Source organism: Pan paniscus, chromosome 1, assembly GCF_029289425.2.
Source record: "Pan paniscus chromosome 1, NHGRI_mPanPan1-v2.0_pri, whole genome shotgun sequence".
Lineage (NCBI taxonomy): Eukaryota > Metazoa > Chordata > Mammalia > Primates > Hominidae > Pan > Pan paniscus.
This window is the reverse complement of record NC_073249.2, coordinates 105853072-105872708: the sequence shown is the minus strand read 5'-3', so window position 1 is coordinate 105872708 and position 19637 is coordinate 105853072. Positions and strand designations below refer to the sequence as shown.

The following is a 19637-nucleotide window of genomic DNA, read 5'->3' as shown; positions in this document are numbered from 1 at the left end:
TCAAGTTAAAAAGCTTCTGCAGAGAAAATACAGTCAGCAAAGTGAAGAGACAACCCACAGAATGGGAGAAAATATTTGCAAACTACCCATCCCACAAGGGATTAATAACCAGAATACATAAGGAGCTCAAACAACTCTATAGGGAAAAAAAAATTTAATAATCCAATAACAAATGAGCAAAAGATCTCAATAGACATTTCTCAAAAGAAGACATACAAATGGCAAACAGGTATATGAAAAGGTGCTCAGCATCACTGAGTATCAGAGAAATGCAAATCAAAACTACAATGAGATATACTCTCACCCCAGTTAAAATGGTTTATATCCAAAAGAAGGCAATAACAAATGCTGGCAAGGACATGGAGTAAAGGGAACCCCATATGCTGTTGGTGGGAATGTAAGTTAGTACAACCACCATGGAGAACAGTTTGGAGGTTCCTGAAAAAACTAAAAATTTAGCTGCCGTATGATCCAACGATCCTACTGAAAGTAAACCCAAAAGAAAGGAAATCAGTTCATCGAAGAGATATCTGCACTCCTATGTTTGTTGCAGCACTGTTTATAATAGCTAAGATTTAGAAGCAACCTAAGTGTCCATCAACAGATGAATGAATAAAGAAAATGTGGGGCTAGGCACAGTGGCTCACGCCTGTAATCCCAGCACTTTGGGAGGCCGAGGCAGGTGGATCACGAGGTCAGGAGTTCAAGAACAGCCTGGGCAAGATAGTGAAACCCCATCAGTACTAAAAATACAAAAAAATTAGCCAGGCATGGTGACAGATGCCTGTAATTCCAGCTACTTGGAAGGCTGAGGCAGAGAATTACTTGAACCCGGGAGGCAGAGGTTTCAGTGAGCTGAGATCGCGCCACTGCACCCCAGGCTGGGCGACAGAGAAAGACTCTGTCTCAAAAAATAAATAAATAAATAATAAATGTCGTACATACACATATAGAGTACTATTCAGCCATAAAAGAAAAGAGTGAGATCCAGTCGTTTGCAATAATATGGATAGAACTGGAGATTATTATGTTAAGTGAAATCAGCCAGGCACAGAAAGACAAACATTGTATGTTCTCACTTATTTGTGGGGTCTAAAAATCAAAACAATTGAACTCATGGACACAGAGTAGAAGGATGGTTACTAGCTGGGAAGGGTATTAGGAAACATGGGGGGAGGTGTGGATGGTTGATAAGCATTTAATGTAAAAAAACAGAAGGAGTAAGACCTACTATTTTATAGCACCATAGGATGAGTATAGTCAATAATAACTTAATTGTACATTTTTATTTTTATTTTTTATTTTTTTGAGACAGAGTTTCACTCTTGTTGCCCAGGCTGGAGTGCAATGGTGCAATCTTGGCTCACTGCAACCTCCGCCTCCCGGGTTCAAGTGATTCTCCTGCCTCAGCCTCCCAAGTAGCTGGGATTACAGGCATGCACCACCATGCCCAGCTAATTTTGTATTTTTAGTAAAGACGGGGTTTCTCCATGTTGGTCAGGCTGGTCTTGAACCCCGACCTCAGGTGATCCGCCCAACTCAGACTCCCAAAGTGCTGGGATTACAGGCGTGAACCACTGTGCCTGGCCGAATAGTACATTTTTAAATAATGTAAAGAGTGTAATTGGATTGTTTTTATAACTCAAAGGATAAATTCTTGAGGGGATGTGTTAGGAATAAGGCTCAAAATCCTAAGGAAATTGAACACTCAAACAAAGGATTCTTAGCAAAGCAATTTTACTTCTGTGCAGAGGGATGCCTCTTTGGCCAGTCACCATGAGAGCACACCTGAACAAAGGAGCATGAAAGCCTTTATTCCTGACTCAAGTCCTGCCCCTGTACCCTTTCCTCATTGGCTGGGGTCAGGTGGTACAATCTAAACTAATCCGGTTGGCTAAACATATGATTTTTTTAGATAGGGTGGGCACATAAAATACAGTGGAGAGGAAGGGGAAAGGGTGTCTGTAATGAGCTAGAAAGTTAGTCCTCTTTCCAAATAAGGAAAGGAATGTGAGCTGGTACTCATAACGCTTGGTACTGTGGCGTGCCTGCGCACCTAACAAAGGTAAAACGGAAAAAAAGGTGAAAAAAGGAGAAAAAAAGGGGGTGGGTAACTATGAATTAAAGAATAAAAGATTGATCAGATTATTTGAAGAGAAACCTCATCATATCCCACAGATGGAAAAAAAAATTGGACACAGTCCTCTCAAACCCTGTCACTGCTTTAGGCTTCTGTAATATTCTAAAACCTTTGTGGTCATTTTAACAATGGTCTCAGCATCTTCACCAGGAGTGGATTTCATCTAAAAAAAAAAAAACAAAGAACAAAACAAACAAACAAAAAAACACTTTCTTGGCTCATCCATGATAAGCAATTCCTTATCCATTCAAGTTTTATCATAAAATTGCAGCAATTCAAAATGTCAACCTGGAGGAAAAAACTGAGGCAAAATTAGTGTAAGTAGAGAGTTTATTTGGGTCAAGTTTGAGGATTGCAACATAGGAGCATAGAATCAAATTGCCCTGAACATATGCTCTAATTAGCAGCAGGTATAAGTGGGTTTTAAAGGAAAAAAGAAGAGCAAGTTCTGAAGGTGTTTACCAAGAATTTACATGAAAATAACATAAGCTATTCATTGGCTATACATTGTCCTTTGTATCACAGATTCCAGGAACAAGAAGATCATGGGTGAGGCAGCTGCTCAGAAACAAATGTCTTTCAACAATTACCCCCAGGCATGGGTAGGTGTAAGTCTTTCTGGTCTGAGCTGTTTTTCTTTTCTCAAGTTACATCTTCAGGTTCCACTTCTAATTCTAGTTTTCTTGCTATTTCTACCGTATCTGCAATTACTTCCTCCACTGAAGTCTTAAGCTCCTCGTCAACCATGAGGGTTGGAATCAACTTCTTCCAAACTCCTGCTAATGTTGATATTTTGACCTCCTCCCATGAATCACAGATGTTCTTAGTGACATCTAGAATGGTGAATCCTTTTCAGAAGATTTTCAATTTTACTTTGCCCAGGTCCATCAGAGGAATCACTATCTGTGGCAGCTATAGCCTTACAAAATGTATTTCTTAAATTACAAGACTTGAAAGTCAAAATTACTCCTTGATCAATGGGCTGCAGAATGGATGTTGTGTTAGCAGACATAAACACATTAATCTCCTTGTACATCTCTATCAGAGATCTTGGGTGACAAAATACATTGTCAATGAACAGTAATATTTGGAAAGAAATCTTTTTTTCTGAGCAGCAGGTCGCAACAGTGGGCTTAAAATACAATTGACCCTTGAACAACACAGGTTTGAATTATGCAGGTCCACTTATCCATGGATTTCTGCTCAAGGAGAGGGAGAGATTGGGGAACCGCCAATCAGTGGAGCAATCAGAACACACAAATTCATCAATTAAGTTTGCTGTTTTATATAGGTACAGTCCATGGCACCCCAAAACAATCATAATAGTAACATCAAGTATCACTTATCACAGATTATCATAACAGAAAAAATAATGAACAAGTCTGAAATATTATGAGAATTACCAAAATGTGACACAAAGCCATGAAGTGAGCACACGTATTTGGAAAAATGATGCCAATAGACTTGCTCAATGCTGGGTTGCCACAAACCCTCAATTTGTGAAAAAAGCAGTTTCTGTGAAGCATAATAAAGCCAAGTACAATAAAACAGATAAAATACATCTGTATTTGGAGATAGGGTCTTCTAAGAGGTAATGAAGTTAAAATGAGGTCATTTCGGTGGGCCCTAATTCCATATGAGTGGTGTCCTTATAGGAAGAGGAGACTAGGACACGGACACATATCGAGAAAGATCATGGGAAGACACAGAGAGAAGGCAGCCGTCTGTAAGCCAAGGAGAGAGGCCTCACAAGAAACCAACCCTGCTGACACCTTAATCTCAGGCTTCTGGACTCACGAATTGTGAAAAAAAAAATTTCTGTTGTTTAAACCACACAGTCTGTGGAATTTTATTATGGCAACCCTAAAAGCTAATACATGTGCTTTACAATTTACAAAGCTTTTTCTCATAAACTCATTTAAATGTCAAAACAATCCAGTTGCACAGAGTATTATCCCCATTTTACTGAGGAAACAGACTCAGAAACTAATAGCCTTAACGTCCCAGTGTTCATGCGTGGCAGATTTTGGCTTGGATCCAGACTTTCTGACTCCAGATCCCAGGTTCTTTGAAATGAACTCTGTTTCCTTTTTGCAAAGTGCTCAGCACCATCGTTTTCATGTTTTTCTGTCCATCAGCCATTTACAGGCAGGCTACAATCTGTTCCCTTAGTCTGGAGAGTGGCTAAGTGATGTGCTTAGGCTTACACAATGAGTTGGTGGCAGGAATGGTATTAAAGTGGCTCCTGAAATTCTGGGTCATTTTAAAGTGATGATTTCTTAATTTTCCTGTTCACTCAGCCAAATTCAAAGAGTCAAGGATTTTTGAGTAGCTTTGTTCCTGGTGCAGAACAGCCCCACCTCTAATGTCTACTTCAGGTGAGCCTGCCGCAGGTGATCCAGGAATTCAAACGCTGAGCACCTGAAGAATCTAAGTTATTTACAGGCCTCACTGCAGGGTTTGGCCCTTAAGGAGCTGTTTTGGGCCCTTAAGGAGCTGCTTTTGGCCCTTAAGGAGCTGCTTTTAACTGTCACCACCTACTGGGAGGATAATTGACCAGGGAACTGAGTTCATCTGTGGTTTGCTTTCAACTTAAAATAGTCATATCTTTTCCTGAGAATATTGATTGAAAAGTTGATATCAAAATAAGCAAAGGAGCTACACTAGCAAATTTCAGTGAATGAGGCTTTTTCCTCTTTGGGGGAAGGTGAAAGTGCATGATAGGTTAGTGAGCAAGATTTTAAAATGATTTTCTTACTTAGTGCACAAACAGCAGGAAAAATACCAGAATACATGAAAGGGGAAATTGTACCCACCATCCTCCCACCCCATTTTTTCTCTTTTTTGGTGTGTTTTTATTTATCCAGATGTACATATAGTTTTTACCACTGCACTCATGGCAGAGATGAGATTTTATATTTTCACTGAACATCATAATATAACCATATTTCCTAGTCACCACATAATCTTCTTGATTTATATATATATATATATCTCCTCATGATTATATATATCCTTATGATTTTATATATATATATATTTTTTTTTTTTTTGAGACATGTGTGCCTTTATTAGCTGAGCCACTGCTTGAGGGGGATGAAGCAGGAGGAGTGGGTGGCCCTGAAGCCGGCTGTGCTTCACGGGCTTGTAGGTGATGGAGAACTCGCCCAGGTAGTGGCTGATCATCTCCGGCTTGACCTCCACCTGGTTGAAGGTCTTGCCGTTGTAGACGCCCACCATGCTGCCCACCATCTCGGGCAGGATGATCATGTCCCGCAGGTGAGTCTTCACCACTTCCGGCTTCTCCATGGGCGGCACCGCCTTCTTGGCCTTGCGCAGGCGCTTCAGCAGAGAGCGCTGCTTCCGCCGCAGGCCCCAGTTCAGCCGCCACCGCTGGCGCGCGCTGTACGGCTATATCAGCTGCTCGTAGGACATGTCCAGCAGCTGCTCGAGGTCCACGCCGCAGTAGGTGAACTTGCGGAAGGTCCGCTTCTTTTTCTGCTCTACCTCTGCCATCTTGCCAGATCCTCAGAAAAATGATTTATATTTTTTAATGGCCACATAATATTACTTGAAATGATGCAACCATCGTTTGTGCAACCAATCCCTTTTCCTTAGTCATTTAGGTTGTTTCCAATTTTTCGCTTCAGGTGATACATCCTCTTCGCAGACAGCAGAAAAACAGCAGATTTGTGATTTAATTGGGAGTTTTCTGGGATCGAACAGTGGCTTCGTTTACAGGTGGGTTGCCGAGCGGCCATGGTAACTGATGGAGCAGTCACTATGGCAGTCAGTAGGGCTGAGTGGGAAGGGTGCCCTGGGAGCCTGGAAGCGTGGGAACCAGCAGGGCCGCAGTCGTCCATTTCCCACCCAGTCTTTCCTGTCTCTCGGGGACCGCTGGCAGTTGCTCAGCTGATGCTGAATTGAGAAGCAGCCTGTGAACATGAAGGGTATATGGCAGAGGATCCCAATTTGGCTTCTGCAAGAAGTAGAACCAACAATGAGCTACCTGGGGAGGCCCTGTGCCTCTGACTCTTGCTACTCCTTGGAGCCTCGGGTCTCCGAGAATAAACACCCAGTATACTCTAGGGACCTAACCGCTAATCCCAGGAGCCCGAGCTAAAGAGAAATAGTGTGTTTTGCTTGTTTCATCAAGCTGAAGTCTGGCTCACCTGATCCTGGCTTTTTTTCTGCTTCTCTGCAACTTCTGCCTGAGGGGACAGGCAGTCCCAGCGTATACACAGCCTGAGCACAGCCCTCCAGGTCCTGCTGGGGCCAGAAATTCCTTCTTGCTTTAGCACTTCTCATCCTGGTGCTTATTGCCTGAGCCCTTTGGGAAAGGCACCCTGTAGGTGAGAATTGCTGACAGTTTGGGGGAGTGAAAACGTGCAGGAAGGCAGAGGATGTTCCCGTTGCGTTTAAGATCAGCTGTATTTGGAGAGAATTCAAAATGCAAGCGTACTTATACAGTCATTGGAGGTCAAGTTAATTTATTGCCTCCTGGTTACAGCATCAGTCCCGCCCCTTAGAACGAGCTGAATTTTGGAGTCTGGTGGCCAGGCAGAATCCTATGGAACCTTCTCCAGCATCTTCTTCATGGTCGATCTCAAGGTCACTCAGGGCTTGTCTTGACTAGTAATAATAGAAGAAGCCAGCACTTTTAGAGTCTCTCTTGCTTAGTACCCTATGAAATGCTTTACATACAATATCTCAATCCTCACAAGAACCCTATAAAGAAAGGATTATTGCTGCCTCCATTCTATCAATGAAAAAACTAAGATTCAGAAAGGTCAAGTAACAAACCCCAAGTCACAGAGCTGGTAAGTGGCACGAAAAAAAACTCAGATTCAGGCAGGCTTGCATGTACACTCTCCCTGTGAGGGATACTGCCTCCTGCTAGCCTAGCCACAACCAAAGGAAAGTAATAATAGCTCAACCCTTCATCAGTGCCAGGCACTTTGCTAAGGTGTTTGCTTGCGTTCTTCTAACTCTTGAATGAGGAAACTGAGAATCAGAGAGATTAATTCATTTCCCCAAAGTCACACAGCTAGTATGACAGAAACTATTTTCCTCTAAAATCTAATTTCTCCTTATTGTACAGTAGTAGACCCTCATTTTTAGCTGAGCATGTGGCCTTCTAGAGTTATGACTACATTCTCCAGACTCTGTTGAAGCTAGGTGTCCGTGTGACTAAATTGTGGGCAATAGGATATAAGCAAAAGCGGTATGTGCAACTTCCTGGAACTCTCAGCCTTCTCTCCGCTGCTGAAATGCAGACGTGACAGCTTGAGCCAGAGGGTGCCAGCCAGTGCCATGATGTGACCAAGGCCCTCAACAGCAGAGCCGCAAGGGAGCAGGAGCCTTGGTCCCTGAGGACATGCTGGAGCTAACTTGGGAATCCTGAGGTGGCCACCTCCAAAATTTTACATGAAAGAGAAAAGTAAACATCTAACTTGCTTAAGCTGCTATTGTTTTGGGGTTTGTCATTTACAGCCAAACCTAATCCTCATTAAAATAGTGGTGGAACTGGAATTTGAACCAGTTTACTCCCAAGACCAAACTTAACCTCTTTGACATATTATTTCTACTGTAAAACTCTACGCCCACACCAGTTCATCTTTAAAAAAAAAAAAAATTATTTTCTCACATTTCTGGAGGTTAGATCCAATATCAGTGCGCCACCAGGGTTGGTTTCTGATGAGGTCTCTCTTTCCTCATGGTGGGTGGCTGACTTCTGGCTGTGTCTTCATATGGCCTCTTGGCTATGCTTGTGTGGAGAGGTTCCCTGGTGTCTCGTCCTCTTCTCATGAGGACAACAGTCCTGTGGGATAAGGCCTTGCCCTTATGACCTCACTTAACCCTATTACTTTCTTATAGACCTTATGTTTACCGATTTATTATAAAGGATACAGATGAAGAGACACATAGAGCGTGGTTTGGGGGTAGGAGTGTGGAGCTTCTGTGTCCTCTCTGGATGCACCACCCTCCATGTGTTCAGCTATCTGGAAGCTCCTCGTTCATCTTATTACCAGTGTCTTCCATTCCCTTCCTTTGAGGAGTCAGTCAATATGTATCAAGTGCTAGGCTCTGTGCTAGGGAATAAACCAAAAATATAAATATGAATGAGGCTTGGTTAGTGCCCTCGAGGAGCTGGCAGTCCATCTTGGAAGACAGATGGCTAAGCTAATAAATGAAAGACAATGCAGTGAGTCGTGTAATAAAGACATGGGCCCAATGTTGTGGGAGCCCAGAGGAGTGGCTCACTGCCCCGAGGTCTGGGAAGGTTTTGCCGAGAGTGCAGCAGACAAAGTGGACATGCTAAGTGGCTGCTAGAGTATGAAATGTATTTGCTTCTCAGTCACCAGTACATTTAAACCACGGTCCTCCAAAGACTCTTGCTTGTCTAGAACATAGCCTACTCTCCTTACCCTAGAATTTTAGACTCTAATTCTTCAGCACCGGAGACCCCTAGAGTCAGCCCCTTAGGAATCCAGACTTTTTCTTCTTGCTGGACCCAAGGCCATGAAGAAAAATGTGTGTTGGACCCCGAAGTTCAGCTAACTCATGACAAGGAAGAAAATGGAAGCAGGAAGCCGGAAGGCCACTATCAGCAGGGCTAGACAAATAAAGATTCCTCAGCATAGCTGTGAAAGCCAGAATGAGTTGTAATTACTCTGTGCTTGGAAATGGTGTTTCCAGTGTGACCTTTCTACCTGCTCTTCTAACGGTGGAGCTGCTGTCACTGTTTATAAAGCCCAGACCTGGCTTTCCCTGATTGGAGCCAATTAGAATAACCCCAAGAGGGCAGCCAGGGCTGCTTCACTGCTAATGAGGGCAGCTGACGTGTTGGCGTCGGCTTATTTGCCCGGTGAAGAGGAGATGGGAAAGCTTATCCCGCCAAGTGGTCCCTTTCTTTCCCCTCCCAGTGCCTCCAGTAAGTCTATTAACTATTCTGAGCACCGGCTTTCAAAAAAGGGATGAGATCTACTGGGGGAAGAGACTATTTCCTGGGTAATGAGGCCAAGCAACACTTTTCCTTACTCAGCATATATTTATGAAGCAACTACTATGTGCCAGGCGTGGTGCCAGGGGTCGCACATAATAATGAATACGATACAGGCAGAGGCAAATTTACCATGAAGTTAATGAAACTTAAGCTTTAGGGCTGCCCATTAGGACAAGTTCTGAAGGGGACCCTAGTAATGTGTTCGTGGCGGTCACGTTTTGTGAAACTTGCCAAAGTCAGCTATTTGAACCACACTCAGTTTAGACTGCTATCTCTTTCCACTCAGACTTCCCCTCTGTCACACTCCCCTTCATGTTGCCCAGAACTGAAGTGGCCATGGACATTTTTGTGATCTGGCTAGGGGGAAGTTAAGTTGGGGATACAGTTGTTTTATGGGACATATCTAGGTGGTTTGCAGTCACTTTTGTGTAGAGTTGGTTTTTGCTAGCCATCTCAGTGCAGAAATGGCTCCCAGAAACATGCTTACTGCCTGTGGTGCCAACTTATCTGGCATTATGACACTCAAATGCCGGGCCAAAGACCATATGAGATTTGCGAGTGTCCTATGCAAACTGGCCCTGGAAGCATGTGGGTAATGGAGGAGAAACAAGATTTGAACTGTATAGAGCCAAAAGCTAGTCTGTAGGAAATTCTTCCAATCATCGGATGTGTAAGATTGTAAGTGCAGAATCCAGTTCTCACTGATACAGTCATATGCATTAGGCATATATATATTGAGTAATGCGGCGATACAAGTACATGCTTTCCTTTTTTTCCCCTTTTTAAAATGCCAAATATAATTTATCAGAATTCCTGTGTTCGTAGGATACAAACTGTAGCAGTCCTACAAACAAGTATGTCTGGCTGTGGTCACATGTGTTTATGCATCCCATCAATCATAAATATAATTTTTATTATGCCAGAGGACTTAATTCTCATTCCATTCTCTATATGGAAAATATTACAAAATCATTACATATGATGAGGCAATAAGAGTATTATTCAGCCAAAAAATGTGGAGACTTATTGCAGTGTGCTAGGCAGTTAACTAAGAAAAACATGATATTATTTTTCTATATTTTGTGATATTTGAAGTATTTTTCCACTTTAAAAGCTTTACAATTTATTTCTTTTCCCAATCTACATAAAGGTCCACTTTCCTGCCTAATTTTGTTTCTGTAATTTTGTGTTTTTCTTAAAGAGAACCCTCGGCCGGGTGTGGTGGCTCATGCCTGTAATCCCAGCACTTTGGGAGGCCAAGTGGGGGGCGGTGGATCACGAGGTCAGGAGTTCAAGACCTGCCTGGCCAAGATGGTGAAACCCATCTCTACTAAAAACACACAAAAATTAGCCGGGCACGGTGGCAGACGCCTGTAATCCCAGTCACTCGGGAGGGTGAGGCAGAAGAATCGCTTGAACTCGGAGGGTGGAGGTTGCAGTGAGCCGAGATCGCGCCACTGCACTTCAGCCTGGTGACAGAGTGAGACTCCGTCTCAAAAAAAAAAAAATAAATAAAACCTCAAATTGTCTAAGCTTCAGGCCCCACAAAACCTGAGTTCACCCCTGGAACATACAATTCTTTGTTCCTTGTCATGGTCTAATGGGAGAACCCTATTGCCTCCCTCCTTTACCACATATGTAACCAGTGCCTGCTGCATGCCAGATTCTGAGCTAGGGATGGGCACACTATCATGGATAAAACAGACCTGGCCCCTTCCCACGTGGAGAGAAACAGACAGACATCAAATAAATGAAGTCATACAGGATGCTGTGGGAGAGAAAAGGGGTGGGGACCTCTTGCAGGAAATAATGTTTCAGCAGAGACTCAAAGAATATGTAAGAGTTACCCAGATGAAGAGTAAAAGGATGAACGTGCAAGTGGAAAGAACAGCATGAGAGAAGGCCCTGAGGTGGGAAGGGCTTGGTGCATTACAGGTACTCAGTAAATATCTATTGAATTAATTTTTTAAAATTATGATTTGGGCAGGGCCAGGGTGCTATGGGAGCATATAAGAATGGCACAGAACCCTTGCCTACCCCAACCAGCAACAAAGGAATGAGGAATGAGAAAGAGTTAAGTTAGAATTGACTTCCTGAATTTCAGGAGGAGAAATAGCATGTGCAAAGGCCCTGGGGTCAGAGAGAGATCAGAGAGCAGTTCTGTATGGCTGGACCATAGTGGGATGGATTTGAGGAGGGGCATTTGTTGAGGGGAGAATGAGAATTGGCAAGAAATGAGGCTGGAAATGTAAACCAGAGCCAGATCATGAAGGGCCTCATAAGCCATGGTAAGCTGTGTAGATTTCATTTGGATGCTGTGGTGAGGTGGTGTTAGGGAAGGAAATCATAGGCTCAGGCCAGCACGTTGGAAAGATCTGGTTGCATGGTCAAGAGAGGACTGGATGGGCCGGGCGCGGTGGCTCACGCCTGTAATCCCAGCACTTTGGGAGGCTAAGGCAGGCAGATCACAAGGTCAGGAGATTGAAACCATCCTGGCTAACATAGTGAAACCCCATATCTATTAAAAATACAAAAATTAGCCAGGCGTGGTGGTGGGCCCCTGTAATCCCAGCTACTCAGGAGGCTGAGGCAGGAGAAAGGCGTGAACCCAGGAGGCGGAGCTTGTGGTGAGCCGAGATTGCACCACTGCACTCTAGTCTGGGTGACAGAGTGAGACTCCATCTCAAAAAAAAAAAAAAAAAAAAAAGAGGACTGGATGAGATGGCAAAGTTGTTAGAGAAATTCAGGCAAGAGAGGGTGGTGGCCACAGGTAGTGTGGCATGGGGAGAAAGAAGTAGACAGCTCCAAAGGGGAACATTGTGTACCTGATGGAGTTAGGTAGGCAAGATAAGAGTCACATCAGGGCAGACGCCAGGCTGGTGCATAGTTCCTCTTTCTTCCTGAAGCTAGCTAACCTCATGGGAGACAGGGCTCCTGGTTTACAATGGAGGGTGTTACAGGACTGTCTGCATCCTTGGCTACTGGTCACCATGCCCTGCTTATTTTCTGCTCACTCTGTCCTCTGACTTTTCACTGGGTTTGGCCAATGGGGAGCCCACAAATACTGCAGAGCAGAGGAACAGGGTCCCCCATAAGGACCTTGCCTCCCCATGAGGAGGCCCAAGGCTGGCTGTGCCCCTCAGTCTCTCTCAAGGTAACCTTGTCATCTCTACCTTCCTCTACATGACTTTTTTACTTCCTGGTTTCAATGTCCACTCCCTCCCCTTTCACTTGGGCCTGGGGTGGTATACAGCTCAGCTTACGGGCTGCAAAAACACCCCAACATCCCTTCTGGTTCCCACGACTTCACCCACACCTTTGTTAAATTCAACCTCCTTGAGTTACTCTAATGAGTGTGACATCTGTTTCCTGTTGGGACTCTGAGTCACACACTTCTGACACCAGGCCGAATTGTTCATAAAATAATTCCCAGTTCCTTTAAATCAGACCACACCCCCGCAAGCCCAACAGCCAATAAGGCAAGAACACACGCTCCAACCGTTTACCTGGTGTGCAATCAGGATCTTCGTACGCCTCCTTCCCCTGGTCAAGTTCTGCTCCTAGCCACCCAGATTTGAGTAGGGCTCAGATTCCCCAGCTGTAACCCTGGGGATTTTCCTAGTGCTGGGCACCGCCTACCACGCTGCCCCACACAGGATGCCGCTGCCAGGTTCGGCGCCTTGGGCTAGGACAGGGTATGCAGGGACAAGGGAAGGTAGGTAGCCTCAAGGTTCCTTTCCACCAACCCTGCTGAGACCTGGGGATCCCATCATCAAGTGGCCACTGACCTCCCCTGAGAGGGCTGGAAAAACTTGCAAAATGGTTCTGACTCACTGTTCTCTAGGCTTTCTGCTGACCTGTGATCATCTGCGTGTCTGTCTGGGTGTGTATAAATGGGTCTGTGTCTGTGGTATTTTTGTCTGTTTTCCCCTCCCCAACTCCAGAATGTAAACACACTGAAGGAAGGGACTTGTCTTGTTCTCCACTGTATCCCAGTGCCTGGGACACAGTAGTTAGTGGATAAGTATTTGTTGACCAACAGACCAGTGACTGGTCTCTCATCATCTGTTTACAGTCTTCCCCCAGACAACATAGAGCTCCACCGATTAGATTTCCTAATTACACTCCTTTTCAGTCTTGCCTCCCTGAGATGAGCCTCGTCAGCATCGTGAATATTTCCAGCAACTCCTCAATCACACATTTATAGCTTTTTTATGGGATACTCCTACAACCTGATTAATGTCTTTATTGCCCTAAGCACTGACAAGTTTCCAGGGACTCGCACATGAAATTCAAAATAAAATTTTACAGCACATGAAATTCAAAATAAAATTTTATTTTTTGGTTTAACATGAAAGTTTATGCTAAAATTTTAAAAAGCAACTTTCTAGATTTTCTGCCTGCAAAATCGTGAATAAGCTCATTACAGCTGAACTTACCCTTCTTTCTCTCTGTTTGCTGGTGCCCTAGGCAACAGTTTGGTTTGTCTATCAGGCATTAGTTATTTTCATATACGAGTAATTCCATTACTAGTTTTTCACAAGCCAGAATGGAGTTCTTGGGAGCATGGAGACGACAGGGAAGAGTCAATGTCCCATTACCCCACATGTGTTGTTTTTCAACCTAGGCACTACTCGCTGGACATGGGACTAACCCGCTCATTGCAGGACATTTATCATTTCTGAGTTCCAGGCGCTAAATGCTGCTAGCATCCCCCAGTCATTGTAACAATTAACAACAAAAGGGCCTCCAAAATCTCCCTAAGGGAGCAGTTCTACCTCAGGTCAAGAAGCATCATGCCCGGTGTGGCTGAATGTAGGTTAAAAGAATGTTCTTTGAAAGGTCCTTCCTTACCCTGCATGTCTGGAATACACACCCCTTTCTGTTCCTCCTCACTGATGGGACCCAGGTTCTCTAAGACCATTCCTGGGCAATGGAGCCCTCAACTTCTCTCTACTGTGAGTAAGAACAGTGTGATTAGCGCCACTCCTTAACATTTTGTCATGTGGCATGACTCTCATTATAACATCACCTTTCATGTTAATTAGCTCTCAGAACATTTCAAAATCTGCATGTGTGTCTCTCTGACTAAGTTATGAGCTCCCGGGGGCAGAAGCCATGTTTTATAACTCTTCACGTAGGAGAGAAGGTTGGTTTTAGGGGTGAAGTGACTCAGGAAGAGGTGTCTAGAAAGCAACTTGGAATTAGGGTCTGAAATCCAAGGGGAGGTTAGAGCTAGACACAGACTCGGGATGCAGCTGCCCACAGGGAGAGCTGAAATTATGGTAGGAGAAGGGATGACATCAGTTCAAGGACATCACTTTGAGAAATGACCACCTTTAGGATGTGGGAGGAAAATAAAATCCAATACAGGAAAAGGCAGAATGGTAGGGTTGTGGGAAGTGATGGGACGTTGCTGCATCTCAGAAGGTGACAGGGAGGGGACTGGTTATCAGGACCAGAAGGAGGCAGGACTGAGGAGAGCCTGCCCTGTCTGCCAGCTGAGAAGCCGATGGCAACCTTTGGGACTCTCTCAGTAGAGTGGTAAGAATGGACAAGGCTGTGAAGGACTAAGAAGTGGGGAAACTATGGCAGAGAGTGCAGGTTTCGAGAATTGCAGAAGCGAAGAGAAGACGGCAGTCATGTGAAAGGGCGACTTGGCACATAGGAGGCATTCCTAAATAGATCTGTTTGTATAAATGTGTTCTTGATACAAATATTTATTTTTATACATATATGTTAATATTATAGGAGAGATGGAAACAGTGTTTGGGGACAGTGGGGGAAGGGGGAAGGGAGAAGCCACATTTACAATGGAGTTCTTAACAGAGATTGGCCAGGTCTGGGTAGCAGAGGATGGGTTCCCAGTCCAGGTGGAGGCCTTAGACTTGGAAGGAGAAAGGAAATTCGTGAGAGATGGGAATAAAGGCATGCAGGGAGAGTAAAGAAAAATGGATACTGGGGTGAAAGAATTGCTTCCTTGGCAATTTTACCAGAAACACAAAATGACTCTGGCCCTTCCACATTTATGTATTTAGGTGGCTTCCAGCACCTCCTGAGCCTCATACAGATTGCAGAAATTTTTTTACTGGATTAAAAAAGGCCTTCCCCTAGCATGTTATAGCTCTAGCCTGGATAGGGTGTTTGATGGCAGGCCCAGAAAAAGGGGTTGACACTACCAAAGTCTCCAGAAAACCAAAATGCCTCCTTCATTCCAAGTACAAAGGTCAGTAATAATCCACAGCCTGAATGCTAAGCGTAGATGAAAAAAAAAAGCAACCTTAAACTATACTATGTGCACTCTTCCATTTTACAGCTCTGGCAAAAACAAGCAGGAGACAAATCCCATTTACAAGGACAGCAAAAGCTTGGTCTCCTACCTGACCCAAGCTCTCTCCATGCATCATAAATATTTCCATAGTCATAAATATTACTGATGAGGAAGCAGAAGGCTCTTAATTGGCTCCAAGTCATTTCATGGTGGAGGAAGCTGGGGAAATGCACTGAATAAAAATAAGACAAAGTGAGGGATCTCCCTGGAGGAAATTAAAATCTAATCTATCTCTGATCATGCTATATCTAAAGAACTAACTGGAGATCTTACAGTATAAGGAGCATCCTCTCCCACCAGCTCAGTGTTTTTTCTCAGGGTTGCCAATTCACTTCTGGTTGAGTTCCATGGCAGTTGATATTGTTCATGATGATCCACTATAAGGAAAGAAGGAAGGTAACCAGTATTTATTAAAAATGAATAGCAAGATAATGGCCAAACAAAGGGTGGTATGTTCATACAATAGAATACTAATCAGCAATAAAAAAAAAAATGGACCACTAATCACATGAGTTTCAAAAACATGCTGAGTGAAAGGAGCCTTACATAAGAGTACAGACTATATCATGAAAAGTAAGTTCACTGCACACTGCTTGTCTGAGTCTGGTAAGACAGAAGAGCCACACATACGAGTTACATGAAGTGGGTTTATTCCTTACAGATAAGCAGCAAGGGATAACAGAAGCCTAGGATTTGTTGTGACCCAGTCCCGCAAGGCTCAGAAAACTGCCTGGGGTGGATGAGTTTGACTGTGAATACCTCACTTGCACTGCAGCTGAAGGCGGCAAGCAGCATGCTCTGGGTTTTAGACTCGGGGTACTGTAACACACTGGGCTAAAGTATTGAAGGAATCCTGTTTCTGGGTAGTGGGGAACAGGCACAAACCCCAGGTTGTTCTGGCCAGCTTCCCCTTATCTCAAGATGTTGCATTTCCAGCATATTCTACAGTTATCCTTGAGCACTACAAGCAAGAAAAGGAGAATAACTGGCTCAGTCTGAGGCCACCTGAACAACTGTCCTGCATGTGATCCTACTTATATGACGTTCCATAATAAGTACTTTATAGAGGGAAAAAGAATCGGAACAATGGTCACTTCTAGGGTGAAAGAGGAAAGGACTGGGAAGGATCATGAGGGAACATTCTTTCTTTCTTCCTTTTTACCCAGTCTAGGACATCTTACTATAGCAGCATGAGGGAACTTTCGGTGGTGATACAAATGTATATGCATGAGGGAACTTTCGGTGGTGATACAAATGTATATATCTCGATGGGTGTTTGGATTACACAGGTGTTTACACTTGTCAAAACTCAGCAAATGTATTCTTAAGATTCATGCATTTCATTGTATCTAAAGTTTACATCAAATGAAGAAGCTAACCAAATACTGAACTCTAGTTTGATATGCATGCTGCAGTATTTAGGGGAAAACGTACTGACGCCTGCAATCTACTTTAAAATGAATCACTAAAATAAGATAGATTAATGGGTAGATAGAAGAATGGAGAGATGGATAGATAAGTGAAGAAGCAATTTTAGTAAAATGCTAATGGTAGAATCTAGGTGGTTAGTGTGTAGCTATTCATGGTAAAATTCTTTCTACTTTGCTATGTGTTTGAAAATTTTTACAATAAAATGGAAACAAATGAGTGATGTGATTTTTGAAAAATAGCAACCATTTATTGGGTGCCTATGTATACCAAATGCCTTACATACATTTTCCCAATCCTTGTATTTTCCTGATTTTACAGACCAGAAGGTCAACATTCAGAGAGACTAAGTGACTTGCTCAGAGATGCACTGCTGTAAACAGCAAAGCTAGATTTGCTTGGTTTGTTATATGAATAGAATGTGTAATGATCAAGGCAGGGCATTTGGGATATCCATCACCTTGAGGATTAATCCTTTTTTTATTTTATTTTATTTTTTTTTAAGACGATGTCTCGCTGTGTCACCCAGGTTGGGGTGCAGTGGCGCGATCTTGGCTCACTGCAACCTCCACCTCCCTGATTCAAGCGATTCTGCTGCCTCAGCCTCCCAAGTAGCTGGGATTACAGGTGCGTGCCATCACGCCCAGCTAATTTTTGTATTTTTTGTAATAGTGAGACAGGGTGTCACCATGTTGGCCAGGCTGATCTGGAACGCCTGACTTCAGGTGATCCGCCCACCTTGGCCTCCCAATATTCTGGGTTTACAGGTGTGAGCCACCATTCCTGGCCTAGCATTAATCATTTCTAGGCATTAAGAACATTTCAAGTCCTCTCTTCTAGCTACTTTCAAGTATTTAATATATAACACATTGTTGCTAATTACTCTTCTCTGTCATGGAACATTGTAACTTATAACTTCTATCTAATGGTATGTTTGTACCTTTTAACCGACCTCTCTTCTTACCCCCTCCCACCCGCATGCCCTTCCTTGCCTCTGGTGTCCATCATTCTGCCTTCCACCTCCATGAGATCAACTTTTTTAGCTCCCACATGAGTCAGAACATATGATATCTGTCTTTTTGTGCCTGTCTTATTTCACATAACATCATGACCTCTAGTTCCATCCATGTTGCTGCAAATGACAGGATTTCATTCTTTTTATGGCGGAGTAGTATTCCACTGTGTATATATACCACATTTTCTTTAACCATTCGTCTGCTGATGGACACTTAGGTTGATTCCATATCTATGCTATTGTGAATAGTGCTGCAATAAACATGTTTGTGCGGGTAACCCTCTGATACACTGATTTATTTTCCTTTGGATAAATACCCAGTAATGGGATTGCTGGATCATATGGTCGTTCTACTTTTAGTTTTTTAATTTAATTTAACTTAATTTTTTTTGTACTGACAGGGTCTCCCTATGTTGCCTGGGCTGGTCTCCCAACTCCTGGACTCAAGTGATCCTCCCACTTCAGCCTCCCAAAGTGCTGGGATTATAGGCATGATTATAGGCCATCACACCCAGCCCATTTCTAGTTTTTTGAGACATATCTATACTGTTTCTCATAATGACTATACTAATTTACATACCTACCAACAGTGTATAAGAGTTCTCTTTTCTCCACATCCTCAGCAGCATCTGTTACTTTTTCTAATAATAGCCATTCTAACTGGGGTAAGATGATATCTCACTGTGGTTTGATTTGCATTTCTCTGATGATTAGTAATGTTGAGCATTTTTTCATATACCTGTTGGCCCTTGTACATCTTTTGAGAAATGTCTATTCATGTCCTTTGCCTACCTTTTAATGAGATTATTTGTTTTTGTTTTTACTGTTGAGTTGTTTGAGTTCCTTGTGTATTCTGGATATTAGTCTCTTGTTGGATGAATAGCTTGCAAATATGTTCTCCCATTCAACAGGTGGTCTCTTCACTCTGTTGATGGTTTCCTTTGCTGTGCAGAATCTCTTTGGTTTAACGTAGTCCCATTTGTATATTTTGTCTGTGTTTTTGAGGTCTTGGCCATAAAATCTTTGCTAGACCAACATCCTGAAGTGTTTTCCCTGTATTTTCTTCTGATCGTTTTATAATTTGAAGTCTTACATTGAAGTCTTTAATTTTTGTATATGGTGAGAGTTAGGAGTGAAATTTCATTCTTCTGCATATAAATATCCAATTTTCTCAGCATCATTTATTGAAGAGGGTGTCCTTTCCTCAGTGTATATTACTGGCACTTTTGTCAAAAATCAATTGGCTGTAAATACTTGAATGTATTTCTGGATTCTCTGTTCCATTGTCTATGTGTCTCTTTTTATACTAATACCATGCTGTTCTGGTTGTTATAGCCTTGTAATATATTTTGAAGTCAGATACTGTGATGCCTCCAGTTTTGTTCTTTTTGCTCAGGATTGCTTTGGCTATTCAGGCTTTTTTTTTTTTTTTGGTTCCATATGAATTTTAGGATTGTTCATTCTAATTCTGGAAAATTGATGTTGGTATTTTGACAAGAATTGCAGTGAATCTGTAGATTTACTTGGGAAGTATAGTCATTTTAGTGATATTAATTCTTCCAATCCATGCACATGGGATGTCTTACCCTTTGTTTGTGTGCTTTTCAATTTCTTTTTTGTTTTTGGCTTTTTTCTCAACTTTTATATATGGGGGTCCATATGCAGGTTTGTTACAAAGGTATATTGTGTGCTGCTGAGGTTTGGAGTACGATTGAAG

At 43.0% G+C, this 19637-nt stretch overlaps 1 pseudogene; it reads right to left on the bottom strand.

Annotated features, from left to right (window-relative positions):
- Positions 1-5211: 5211 nt before the first annotated feature.
- Positions 5212-6824, bottom strand: LOC129397535 (small ribosomal subunit protein uS19-like; annotated as a pseudogene).
- Positions 6825-19637: the final 12813 nt, after the last annotated feature.